The sequence below is a fragment of the Melozone crissalis genome, unplaced genomic scaffold, assembly GCF_028551555.1.
Source record: "Melozone crissalis strain CALT ecotype California unplaced genomic scaffold, PUWL_Pcris_2 ptg000014l_1, whole genome shotgun sequence".
NCBI lineage: Eukaryota > Metazoa > Chordata > Aves > Passeriformes > Passerellidae > Melozone > Melozone crissalis.
In genome coordinates this window covers 7600789-7611443 of record NW_026535792.1, presented here as the reverse complement: position 1 = coordinate 7611443, position 10655 = coordinate 7600789, and positions in this window count along the sequence as shown.

Sequence of the window (10655 nt, the reverse complement as noted above, 5' to 3'; positions counted from 1 at the left end):
TATAAATGCCAGGCTCAACCCTTAGCTAAACTCATTTTCTCCATGTGTGTGTGCGTTTATACATATATAATAGGGATATGTAAATCTTTACCTCATCAAAATGTTGGTCTGTGTAATTTTCATCTTGCAACATGCAGCTTGTTAAATTCTCTGCATCACCCTGTAGCAATAAAAAAGGCTCTCACCTGTGCTGCCCTATCTCTGCTGATAGGCCTTGCTATCTATAACCTACTGGCCTTTCCTCCTCTTAAAGAGTTAATTTGTGAATAGTTACAAAGAACATTTAAGGATAAAATAAGTATGTGGCCTGGGGATAAGAAATGTTCCCTGTTCTTCACTGGTGCTCTCAAAGAGCTTAAAGAAAACATCTCCCACCAGCTGGTCTACAAAGTGTGTGACTTGTACATTTGTAAACCTGGAAAGTCAACAACCATATATGATGTTAATATTTGCCAGCCAGAACCCACAAGACATATACAGACACCTTTGCTCTGTCCTGGCTAAGTTGAGGACTGGACTTCAGTTGTGACTTGGAGGGAAAAAAATGCCTTGTGAAGGAAAACTTTCCATTAGCATAAAGCCAAAAGCACCAGCTGGACGTGCCTGTACACCAGGGCACTTCAGGGGCAAGGAGGGGACTGGGGGGTGTCCCACAACACAAGCAGATAGTCCCTAAATTAGACCAGCTCCTGAGCTGGCCAGCAAATGGTGGAGAGCCTGGGCTGGAGAGCAGTAGCTGTGAGGTCTCTGTACCCACAGTGTTGAGAAAGTGATGCCTGCTTTGGGAAAGGAATGGCTCCTCATCCCTGAGGAGCTCTGAGGAGAAACAGGGAGGAGATGAATCCAAATCCTCTGGGTCCTGCTGCACTTCTAGGCCTGGGGCTGTGTGTCCCTCCTGAAATGCCTCCTAGATGTTCCTTGGGAAAGTTTCTCTTTTTCAGGGTTCACAGGGAGCTGAAGCAGAGGCCAAAGCTAACCAGGGTTTGCCATCAATGACTCCATTGAGGGCTGGGGCAGGCAGAGCACACAGCTGCAGGGCATGGGTGCTGAAATGAGGGGCCTGCCCTGCCTGTGGATCTGCAGGATAACAAAGGACTGGGAGGGAGGATGGGGTGTGGGGAAGGATGGAGATGTTGCCACTGGAAGTGTGGAAATTGCACAGACTTGGAGCACTCCATCCCTCTCTGACTGTCTGGCTGGGCACTGAAGCAGCAGGACAAAAGCAGAGGTGGGTGATTTTGATATCAAACCCTTCCTCCTCTCCTGATAATGAGATCCACTTCTTCTCTCCTGATAATGATTATCTAATGAGCCTTAGAGCATGGCTCTGAAACTCATGTACATTAAATACTCACCTAAATGTCCCGGCCCCAGACTTCCATGGGGCAGAACCTACCCTGGCCCTCCAGCCAAGAGCTCCGGCCCCAGAGGAAGGGAAGACAGAGAGATGTGCACAAGAGACAGGGATAAGGTCCTGTCAGGTCAGTGTGCCTGGCTGCAAGGATAATAATCAAAGGAGCAGGGGTCTCTGGAGGGAGGGAGCCCAGCAGGATCATCCTTTCTGCACACACAGGCACCCAGTAGTCACATCTCTGCCATGAGAAGTGAACAAGCTCATCTGGCTTTTCCTCTTCTTCCCCCTGGCACCATCCTCCCCATAAAAAACCCCAACAAAAAAAACCCCAAAAAATGTAACAAAAGAGAGGACCAGGAGGAGATTGTACTGGATCTGGGGCAAGAAGAACAGGCTGGCCAGGAGACCAGCACATATCCTGCACTAATCACCCCTCACCTAACCAGTTCTGGATGTGCTGTCCAGTGTCTCGAGGCAGGGGTGCTGCTCAGAGAACATCAGCCCATGCTGTGCTGTCAAGGCAGCTCAGGGTCCTCTTTCCAGCACCTTCTGGAGTTTATGTCTTCACAAAGCTGACCAGACAGCTGTTTCTGAATGGCCAGAGCACTGAGATAATCGTTGCTACAGACAGTGTGGGCAGGTGAGGTGCGGGCTTCAGGGACTGTGCCCAGGGAAGGTCCAGAACAGCCCAGCTTTCCCCAGCCTGACAGGATGGGACAGGCCTGGGAACAGAAACATCCTCTCCCTTTGTACTGAGGCTTGGAAATGCTTATGCTACTTGAAGAGCAACCCTTGCTGCTCTCCCAGCAGCAGTGACAGGTTCCAGTGCCCAGGTTCCAGCCCTGTGTGCTGCCCTGCAGTTGCTGGGTGGAGAGAGGAGTCTGTGCTGTGCTGACAAGCTCAGGCTGGCCTGGGGAAGGGACAGAGGGGCTTGCATTGCTGGGACACACACAGCTTTGGGAGTGTACAGCCCAGGCTGTGGCTCATCCCAAAGCTTGGCCAGCCCAGTGAACGCTGGAAAGAGCCCTGGGATGACAGAAGGAGTTCTCAACTCTTCCTCTGACTACAGCTTTTGTGAGTCAGGTTGTGTTTGCATAAACTGGACCTGGTTGCTAGCTGCAGGTTTTCCTGCCCATAACCACTGTGCCCTTAAAGACCTTCAGCTGTGCCACTATAGAAATTATTATGGTGCCTCCATCTCTGCCTTACTGCAGACACATTCTGGATGGAGCAGTCAGAGTGTGGTAACACTAAGGGAATAGGATTATTTGGGCAATTTTTCTTCTTTTGACAGCTCTTGAACTATGAGAGATTCCAGTAAGAGCAATTACTGGCAAACTGGACATGGAAAGGGTGATTTTTCTAAAGCAGATATTGGAGAAGGTGTTTGGAGTGAGGGATTGAGAAAGAAATTTGCCCTGTGTCCCATCAGAGCAAGCAGTGCAGCTTTGTCACCACAGACGTCCTGCAGTCCCCAGCCTGGGGAGGGAAGGAGCTCAAGATCTCATTTTGAATAAACACACACTGTGCAGGAATCTGTGCTTTCTTCTCAAGAAGTGGGCAAGCAAAAAGGCAAAAGACTTCAGCAGCCCACAGGCTGACAGGTTTCTGCCCATTTTGACTGAGTGAAGGGAAGATATTGGCCAACACTCTCCAAACTGTGGGTGTGCCAAGATGTCCTCAAGCTCTGCCCACGTTCACAGCCTGACTCATCCTGCAGGAGCCTGTTGGGTGGAAAGTGCCCTGTCTGCAACCTCCATGGCAGGGCTGAGTGACAGGAGCCTTTGGGTAAGCCCTGGCAGGGACTTCATGGAAGATTCCTTGACCTTCAAAGCCTGCAGTACGAGACAGAAAACCTCATTCCGCCCTGCCTTGCTCACATCTTTGACAGTGGAGGTCAGAAATGTGCCATACTGACCCCCCCCCCCCCCCCCATCAGAGCTGCAGGAGTTGCTGCAGGGCATGCTGTGCCAGCTTCAGATTTTCTTACACAGCTCAGATTCACCTGCCACACCTTCCCTGGGACAAATGGCAATCTCTCCAGAGCCCAGGAGAGGCTGGCACCACAGAGGCTTACAGTAGGAAAGCAAAACTGCCAGAGGACTGAGCACTGGGAAAGGCTGGACTGTCTTGGAGGGAAAAAAAATATAAAAGCCATGTTGGGCATTTATGGCTTTTGGAAAAGAAATGTCAGAGCAACAAAAGAAAATCCAGATGTGCTGCATTTGCATGGTAACAGGCTAAATGGAGACAGCCCTACCTGAATTCTCACAGCTTAGCATTTCTCTTGCAGTTTATTGACTCAGGATTTTTCATTATTGGCTCATCTTTAGGAGAAAATACTATTCTTGCTTGGCGTTTGATTTTCTTTCAGAAATACTGTTTTTATCACTGTTCTTTCAGCAAGTTTTCCTAAGCAGAAACTGGAGACCTTCAAGCTGGGCTGGAGTTTTGCCATGGTCTTCTTCTCAATCTTGGTGTAACTTGTATCTTATCTAAAAAATCCTTTCTCCTGCCCTGCCGAGGTCCATCCAGCAGGGCAGTTCCAGGCACTCTGCCTGCCCCTGGGGCAGTGTTATGTCTTTACACCAAAAACAACATTTACAATGTTTTCAATTACTTTCCAATACCTATCACCTATGTTAGACAGTGAGCTTCTACTCAAAACCAATCTGTAAGTGCCAACATCACAGCAGAAGATGGAGGCCAAGAAGAAGAAGGAGAAAGGCTGGACACGCCCAGATCCCTCCATCTTTCCTCCTGAACCCCCATTCTAAAACCCCCAAAATCTACTTTTTTACCTTGTGATAAATTCACTATAATTCTACTTAATTTGTCATGGCTTGCAGATCCTCATCTAAGGTTGGTAACTTGCTCCACGGGTCGTAATCAAAACCACACAGGCATTCTGGGCTCTGTGCCAGGGTCTCTGAGCCCCCTGGCAGGGGTCTGGGCTGCTCAGGACAGCCAGAGGGATGTCCTGGGTGCTGACAGCCCTGAGCTGTTACACCAGGCAGGGCTTGGCCCCAAGGACACAGCAACCTTGCTGAGCTGAGCCACAGGCAGGCACATGCATGCCAAGCCTGGGATTGCTCCCATTCCTGAAGTTTTCTGTCCCCCACCAAGCATAACCCCAGCCCAGCTTCCTGCCTGTGCAAGGCTGAGGAAAGCTCATATCCAGCAGGACAAACCTGGAGTGGAGTGGGTTCCAGCAGCCCCAGCACAAGCTGAGGAAATGGAATGAATTTCAGACATTTCTGGAATTTCAGCTGCTCCATCAGGCAGCTGTGGCCTGCCACAGGTGCTCAGGGCTGAGGGCTGGCAGGGAGGAAGCTGAGAGATCAGCACAGGGAGAACACAGGTGGAAAGGCCAAGGGCAGGCTGGTGCCATCCCAGCGCCAGCTGCACTCCTGCCCATCTTACAGCACCCCAGGGCTCTGCCAGCTCCCTCTGAAACACTGGAGGGGACAAGCAGGAAGAGACAATCTTTATCCCTGGCTGGTAACACAGCATTTCTCAGACACCTCCCCAGAGCCAAGCTTTAAATTCTGCACTTGGGGCCACCTGAGCCCAAGGCAGGTGCTGGCTGAGACCCCCTGGCAGACTGTCCTGGGGCTGCAGCCACCTGTGTGTGACAGCAGGCACAAAAGCTTGGTGGCCCATCACAGGAGATATTTCTCTAAGGGGTGGAAGAGGCAAAAAGAATTTAGATCAGTCCTATTTGGGATTTTCAGTGGTGTAATAAAAGTCCCTGTGTCCTGGATGCCAGGGAGGTCTGGGGGAGGGGGAAGACAGGGTGAAAGTGAATTAAATGGGCCTTTCAGAAGCAAAGAGAGCACTTAAATCTCCTCTAGCCCATTGAGTGCAGATGCTGCTGAAGCCTCCCTGCCATGATAGCCAGCAGAGCTCACCCATAGTGTCTTTTGACAGTCCCAGGGGAGGGCTGAGCTGGCAGAGAGGAGCAGGGCAGAAGGGCAAGGGTGTGTGCTGGCTGCAGAAACAGGCACCCGTTTATCCATGCAGGATGAAACCGGGAGCACAGGGACAGCATGTTCCTCACCTGGGGATGAAACACAGAGTTTATTTCAGCTTCATCCTCCTGTGAGAGACATTTGCTAAAAGCTGGGGTGCTGGGGAGAGCATGAAGCTGTGAATTGAAATAATCTGAAAGTCACCCTCACATGTGCTCACCAATGATGCCAGAAGGGAACCAACATCTGCAAGGTGGGGCAGGGTACAACTGGGAAAACCAGGCAGATGTTCTGTCCCATGTTCAATGAAAACAGCACCAGAGGCAGCTCCAGCTTCCTGCAGGACAGAGGACACAGGTGGGCAGAGCATCCCTCACCTCAGCCCTCACCTGAGCCCTCACCTCATCCCTGCACCAGGGCTCTGTAGGAACAGCCTCATCAGTGCCCCTTCCTTCTGTGTGAGGATTTAGGTGACAGGGGAGGGAAGAGAATCTTTGTCAGGCTGCTGGTGTACAGCAGAACCTGTAGAGCCAGGGAACGTTTTCCTGAAGGAGATGAGGAGGGTAATAGGAATAACTAAAAATAAAAACCTTTTGGATTCTAAGAACTTAAAAGAAAGATAGTTTTTAAACACTTAGTAGCTGCAGCTGGGGGTCAGCAATGCTGCCTACCTGAGGCTGTGTGAACTAAGAACATTAATTGAGCCTCCTGGGTATGTAAGCCTCTTATCTACTTACACACAGTGCTTTATCTGGGCGGGAAAAAAATGAGATTATTAGCTAGTTTTAATGAACAGCAGTAGGATGTGCGTGCACACTCTCTTTGCTGGAAGATCCTTTCCTCTCTCTCTCTGTTTTTCTTTATAACTATTAGCTTTTAGCATATGAGCCAGGACTTCAAAAGGGTGTAGGTGTCAGAGGAAGGGAGATGGCTCCTATTCATCTTTCCGGGGCTGAAGGTGTTCTCAAAGCTTCTGCTCTGCTCCTTAATCCTACAGGTGCTTCTCAGTTTCTCAGATCTGGTAACTCAAAGGTGTGGGGCTCTCCCTGCCGTGCTGAAGTGAGTCCCTGTTTGGCAGGGCAGCCTTTGAAGCTGCTGGCACCTCCTGGTGCCCATGCTCTGTCTGGGGTGCACAGACAGTGGGGATGGGCCAGGGCAGGCACAGGGACCTTGGGGATGGACGTGGAAGGTGGAGGTTACACTTGGGGTGATTTCAATGCCACTCAGAGGCTGTGGAACAGTCTGTGAAACCCAAGTTTTTGTGTTGGGGGATAGCAAATGCTGCTCTGGGTTGTGCTCATGGCTTTGGGGTCAGGCTTGGCTGCAGGGGCTGGCTGGGAGTTACCCACAGTTCTGCTCTGTTTTTGGGAGCTTGGGAGACAAATCAGTGTGAGATCAGCACCGTGCTGGTGCCCCCCCAGCTGCCCTCTGACACCAACAGAGTGAGGGGGAAATGCTGGCTCACAGGCCCCAGGGGCCTTGGAGAAGGAAACTGATATGGGAGAGCCTATCTCCTATAACAGGGAGGTATGGGGGCACACTCTTGCACACTCGGACACACCCAGGCACATTTGTGCACACTCTGGCACACTCTTGCACACCCAGGCACACCCAGGCACACTCGTGCACACCACGGAGTTTCCCAAGGCAGACTGGCTCCAGCAAGGGGCTGCAGGGGGCCCTGCCTGTCCCCCTGCCCCTGCGGTGCCTCCTGACACAGGGATCCCTGCTCTGGGTGTCCTTCTGATCTCAGGGTGACTTCCACCAGCTGCTGCCTTTTCCTTTAATGTCTCGGGGAACTGTGTTTGCTTTTCAGATTCCCCTTCCTCATTGTTTTGAAAGACAGATGCCCTCTGCTCCCACTCCCGTTAAAAGCCATGGCTTTCCTTTTTTCTGATGGGCTGTAAATATCTTTCCTGTTACAAACCTGCCCTTTCAGTTGCTCTCTGGCTCTAAGCAGTGCTGTTTTTTCCCTTTGTAAGCTGATTCTCATTTATTACCCTCTTATCCATAAGCTGCTGAGGCGGGCAAGCAGACATGGGGTAATTTCCCCTCTTCTAAGCTCCCCTTCCTAACTAAATTACACCTGGATCTACCACTGACATTCAAGATGCTGTGCTTGAGACTGGATTCAGGCCAGGATGAGGGTTTGAGGGCGGCAGGGCTTTCTCCTTGTCCTCTTGTTGTGTTTGTACCTGGGGCTATCGGGAGCTTCAGCTGTGGGGAATCCACAGTGGTCTGTGGCTGAGCCCAAATGATTTCTAAGTAAGGCCAGGGTGAGAGGGAGGAGCAAAGCAGGTCCCAAAGCAGGGTTTTGTAACTCTCCCTCCTCATATCTAGACTGAATCCAAGGAGCTGGTCAGTCCCTTTCTCTGCAAGAGCCAAGCACGCCATAAAGATGGAGCTTGAGGCCAGGGCAGGCACCTTGCAGCTCTGATTCCTCATCCTCATCCTGCCCTGAAAGGCTGATTCTTCTCCAAGTGCTTCCACAAACTTCCAGCTCCATTCTCAGCTTGAGACTTCAAAACTGTCTCTCCCACTGGACATGAAGGCTCATCTAACATCTTCCTTGCACATCTCACTTCTTGTCCCAGCTCAGCTGCTGCTGCCCATAGGAAGCAGGGGTAGGGGAAAAAATCCCTATAACTGAGAATTTCAAAGTGGTTTGCAAAGCCCTTCTGTCCCTACTGTGATGCTGCTTGTTCTGGTGGTGGGAAAATGTGGGAATCTACAAAATAAGAAACTTTTGAGAAAGCTGCAAAAAGCAGGCCTCAGAGGCAGCAGAACTGTGATTAGAGCTAAGCAGCAGCCATGAGATAGGTCAGCAGAAAAATTATTTAAACTGTAGAAAAGCAAGGACAAATAGAACAATGGTCTGTCTATTAACACTTGTCTAGAATAACTCTCTAAGCTACAGAAAAGTTTAGCTAGAAAGACATTAAGAAGTTTGAAGCTTAATAATGGAGCTCTGTGCATTGTGTTTTAAAGCTTACAAGTAGGTATTGTATTCAAAATAAACAAGCATTGCTTTAACCAAAGGTACATGTGCTTATAGTGGTTGGATGGAACTACTGTCAATGTGCTTTTGCTTTGAGTGATTGGTCAAAAAACTTAAAAAGTAAGTTATAACATTAAGTTCTTAATCTGCTGCCTGAGATGCGAGCTGGTGGCATCTTCCCATTGTTATAACCATGTAATGAGAATGATGCTGAAAAATAAACCAGCTCAAGGCACGTTCCTCAGCAGCCCTGTCTCATTTGTGATTTGTACACAGCCCCCAGCCGGCGACAGGAAAACTGAGCCAGGGATGGGGTCATGAGTGTTTCAGGCATGGGAGCACCAGAGCAGAAGCAGTTTGCAGGATCCCCAGTGCACAGCCACTGCTCTGCTCAGCCCCTGCAGTAGAAAACAGGCTGTGGCTGGCAGAGGTTGCCTTGTGCTGGAGTCCAGCAGTGCCAGCCCTGGGATGGTGATGATTGTTCAGGAGGGGGGACCATGAATTGGAGAGGTGTGACCGTGTTCACAGGGGTCTGAGGATGAGGGAAGAGACGAGGATCTGACTCCATGTTTCAGAAAGCTTGATTTATTATTTTGTGATATATATTATATTAAAACTATGCTAAAAGAATCATCAGAAAGCTAGCAAAGAATAGAAAAAGAAAGAATGAATAACAAAGGCTTGTGTCTCTGACAGAGTCCAAGCCAGCTGACTGTGATTGGCCATTAATTAGAAACAACCACATGAGACCAATCACAGATGCACCTGTTGCATTCCACAGCAGCAGATAATCATTGTTTGCATTTTCTTCGTGAGGCATCTCAGCTTCTCAGGAGGAAAAATCCTAAGGAAAGGATTTTTCATAAAATATCATGGCTACAGAGAGGGAGCTTTTAAAACACTGCAGGGCTTGGCATGAGGCAAAGGAATACAGCAGGGAGAAGGCTCCCTTCCAAACTTATATATATTATTAAAAAAAAAAAAAAAAAAAAAAGAGGAAAAAAACCCCAAAAGCTGGAGCTAAAAAGGCAGCTTGAGGAACGGAGCTGCTGGAGTTTTCCGAGAAGGCTCCCAAGATGCACAATGGGAACATCTGTGCCGGGGCTGGCGCCTTGGAAGGGTCTCAGCCCGCAGAGCGGGGCTGGCGTCAGCCGGCTCAGCCCTGCCTCGGTGCCTCCCCTCCCCAGAGCCCTGCCCGGCTGCTCCCGCTGCCCTCCAGCCTCGCAGCCAGCCGCGAATCCCCGTCCCCACCTCCGCTCCTGCTCCGCCGCGCTGGCTCTGCGGGCTCCGGGCAGCGCAGCATCCCGCAGCACGGGCAGGGATGCAGCAGGCTTGGCCCTGGAACAAGCGCGCTCTGTGCTGCCCGTGAAAGGCAGCTTCACACGGCTCCTCTAAAACGTCCCCTTATTGGGACCTGCTCTGGGGACACAGGCACAGCCCCAGACATACAGGGCCTGGCCTTGGCAGTGCTGTTCTGCTTTTGGGGCTCCCTCCTGGTCATTTAGGCTGCTGATGCTGAAGGCAAATATCATTTCTTCTCCATTATTTCCAGCTTGATCTATCAAAATATACAAAAAAATATACAATATACAAAATATACCAAAAAATACAACAATATAAAGTTGTAATAATTGTAATGTTAATATAATATAATATAATATAATATAATATAATATAATATAATATAATATAATATTATATTATATTAATGTTATATATTATATAGATATATTTATAATATAATATATATTATATCTATATATTATATATACATATATATATATACACACACACACATACACACACACATATATATACATACACACACACACACACACACACACACATATATATATATACACATATAATTATAAAATTGTAATGTATAAAAGCTCCTAGCTTTTGTTGTTCCAGTCCTGATGTCTGGATGGCTCTGCAGGACATGGAGCAGTGTGAGTCCCCATGAATGGACAGCACTCAGGGTTTGTCTGAGAAAGATGAGCAGAGATGAGAAACCATTTTTGGAGAAAATTTTTCACCCTAAACTTCAGGTCAATGCCATCCTAAAATGACAACTGCTGCTCTGTGTAGCTCTGGCTTTGATGGTTTCCATCACTCTGCTGTTTTAGGAGACCAGAAGATTAACAGGGACTGCAGCATGTTCCACAGTGCCACCACAGAGAGGCCTTGTGTGCCTTGGCCCCTGCATGTTGCCACTCACAGCTGGGATCCCCATCTTATAAAGGCAGGAATGGTTTCCAGTAAAAGGGAAAAAGGGGTCTCCAGGTGAAGGCCAGATGCAACCAGACCCCAATGCTATCCTGGAGCACCT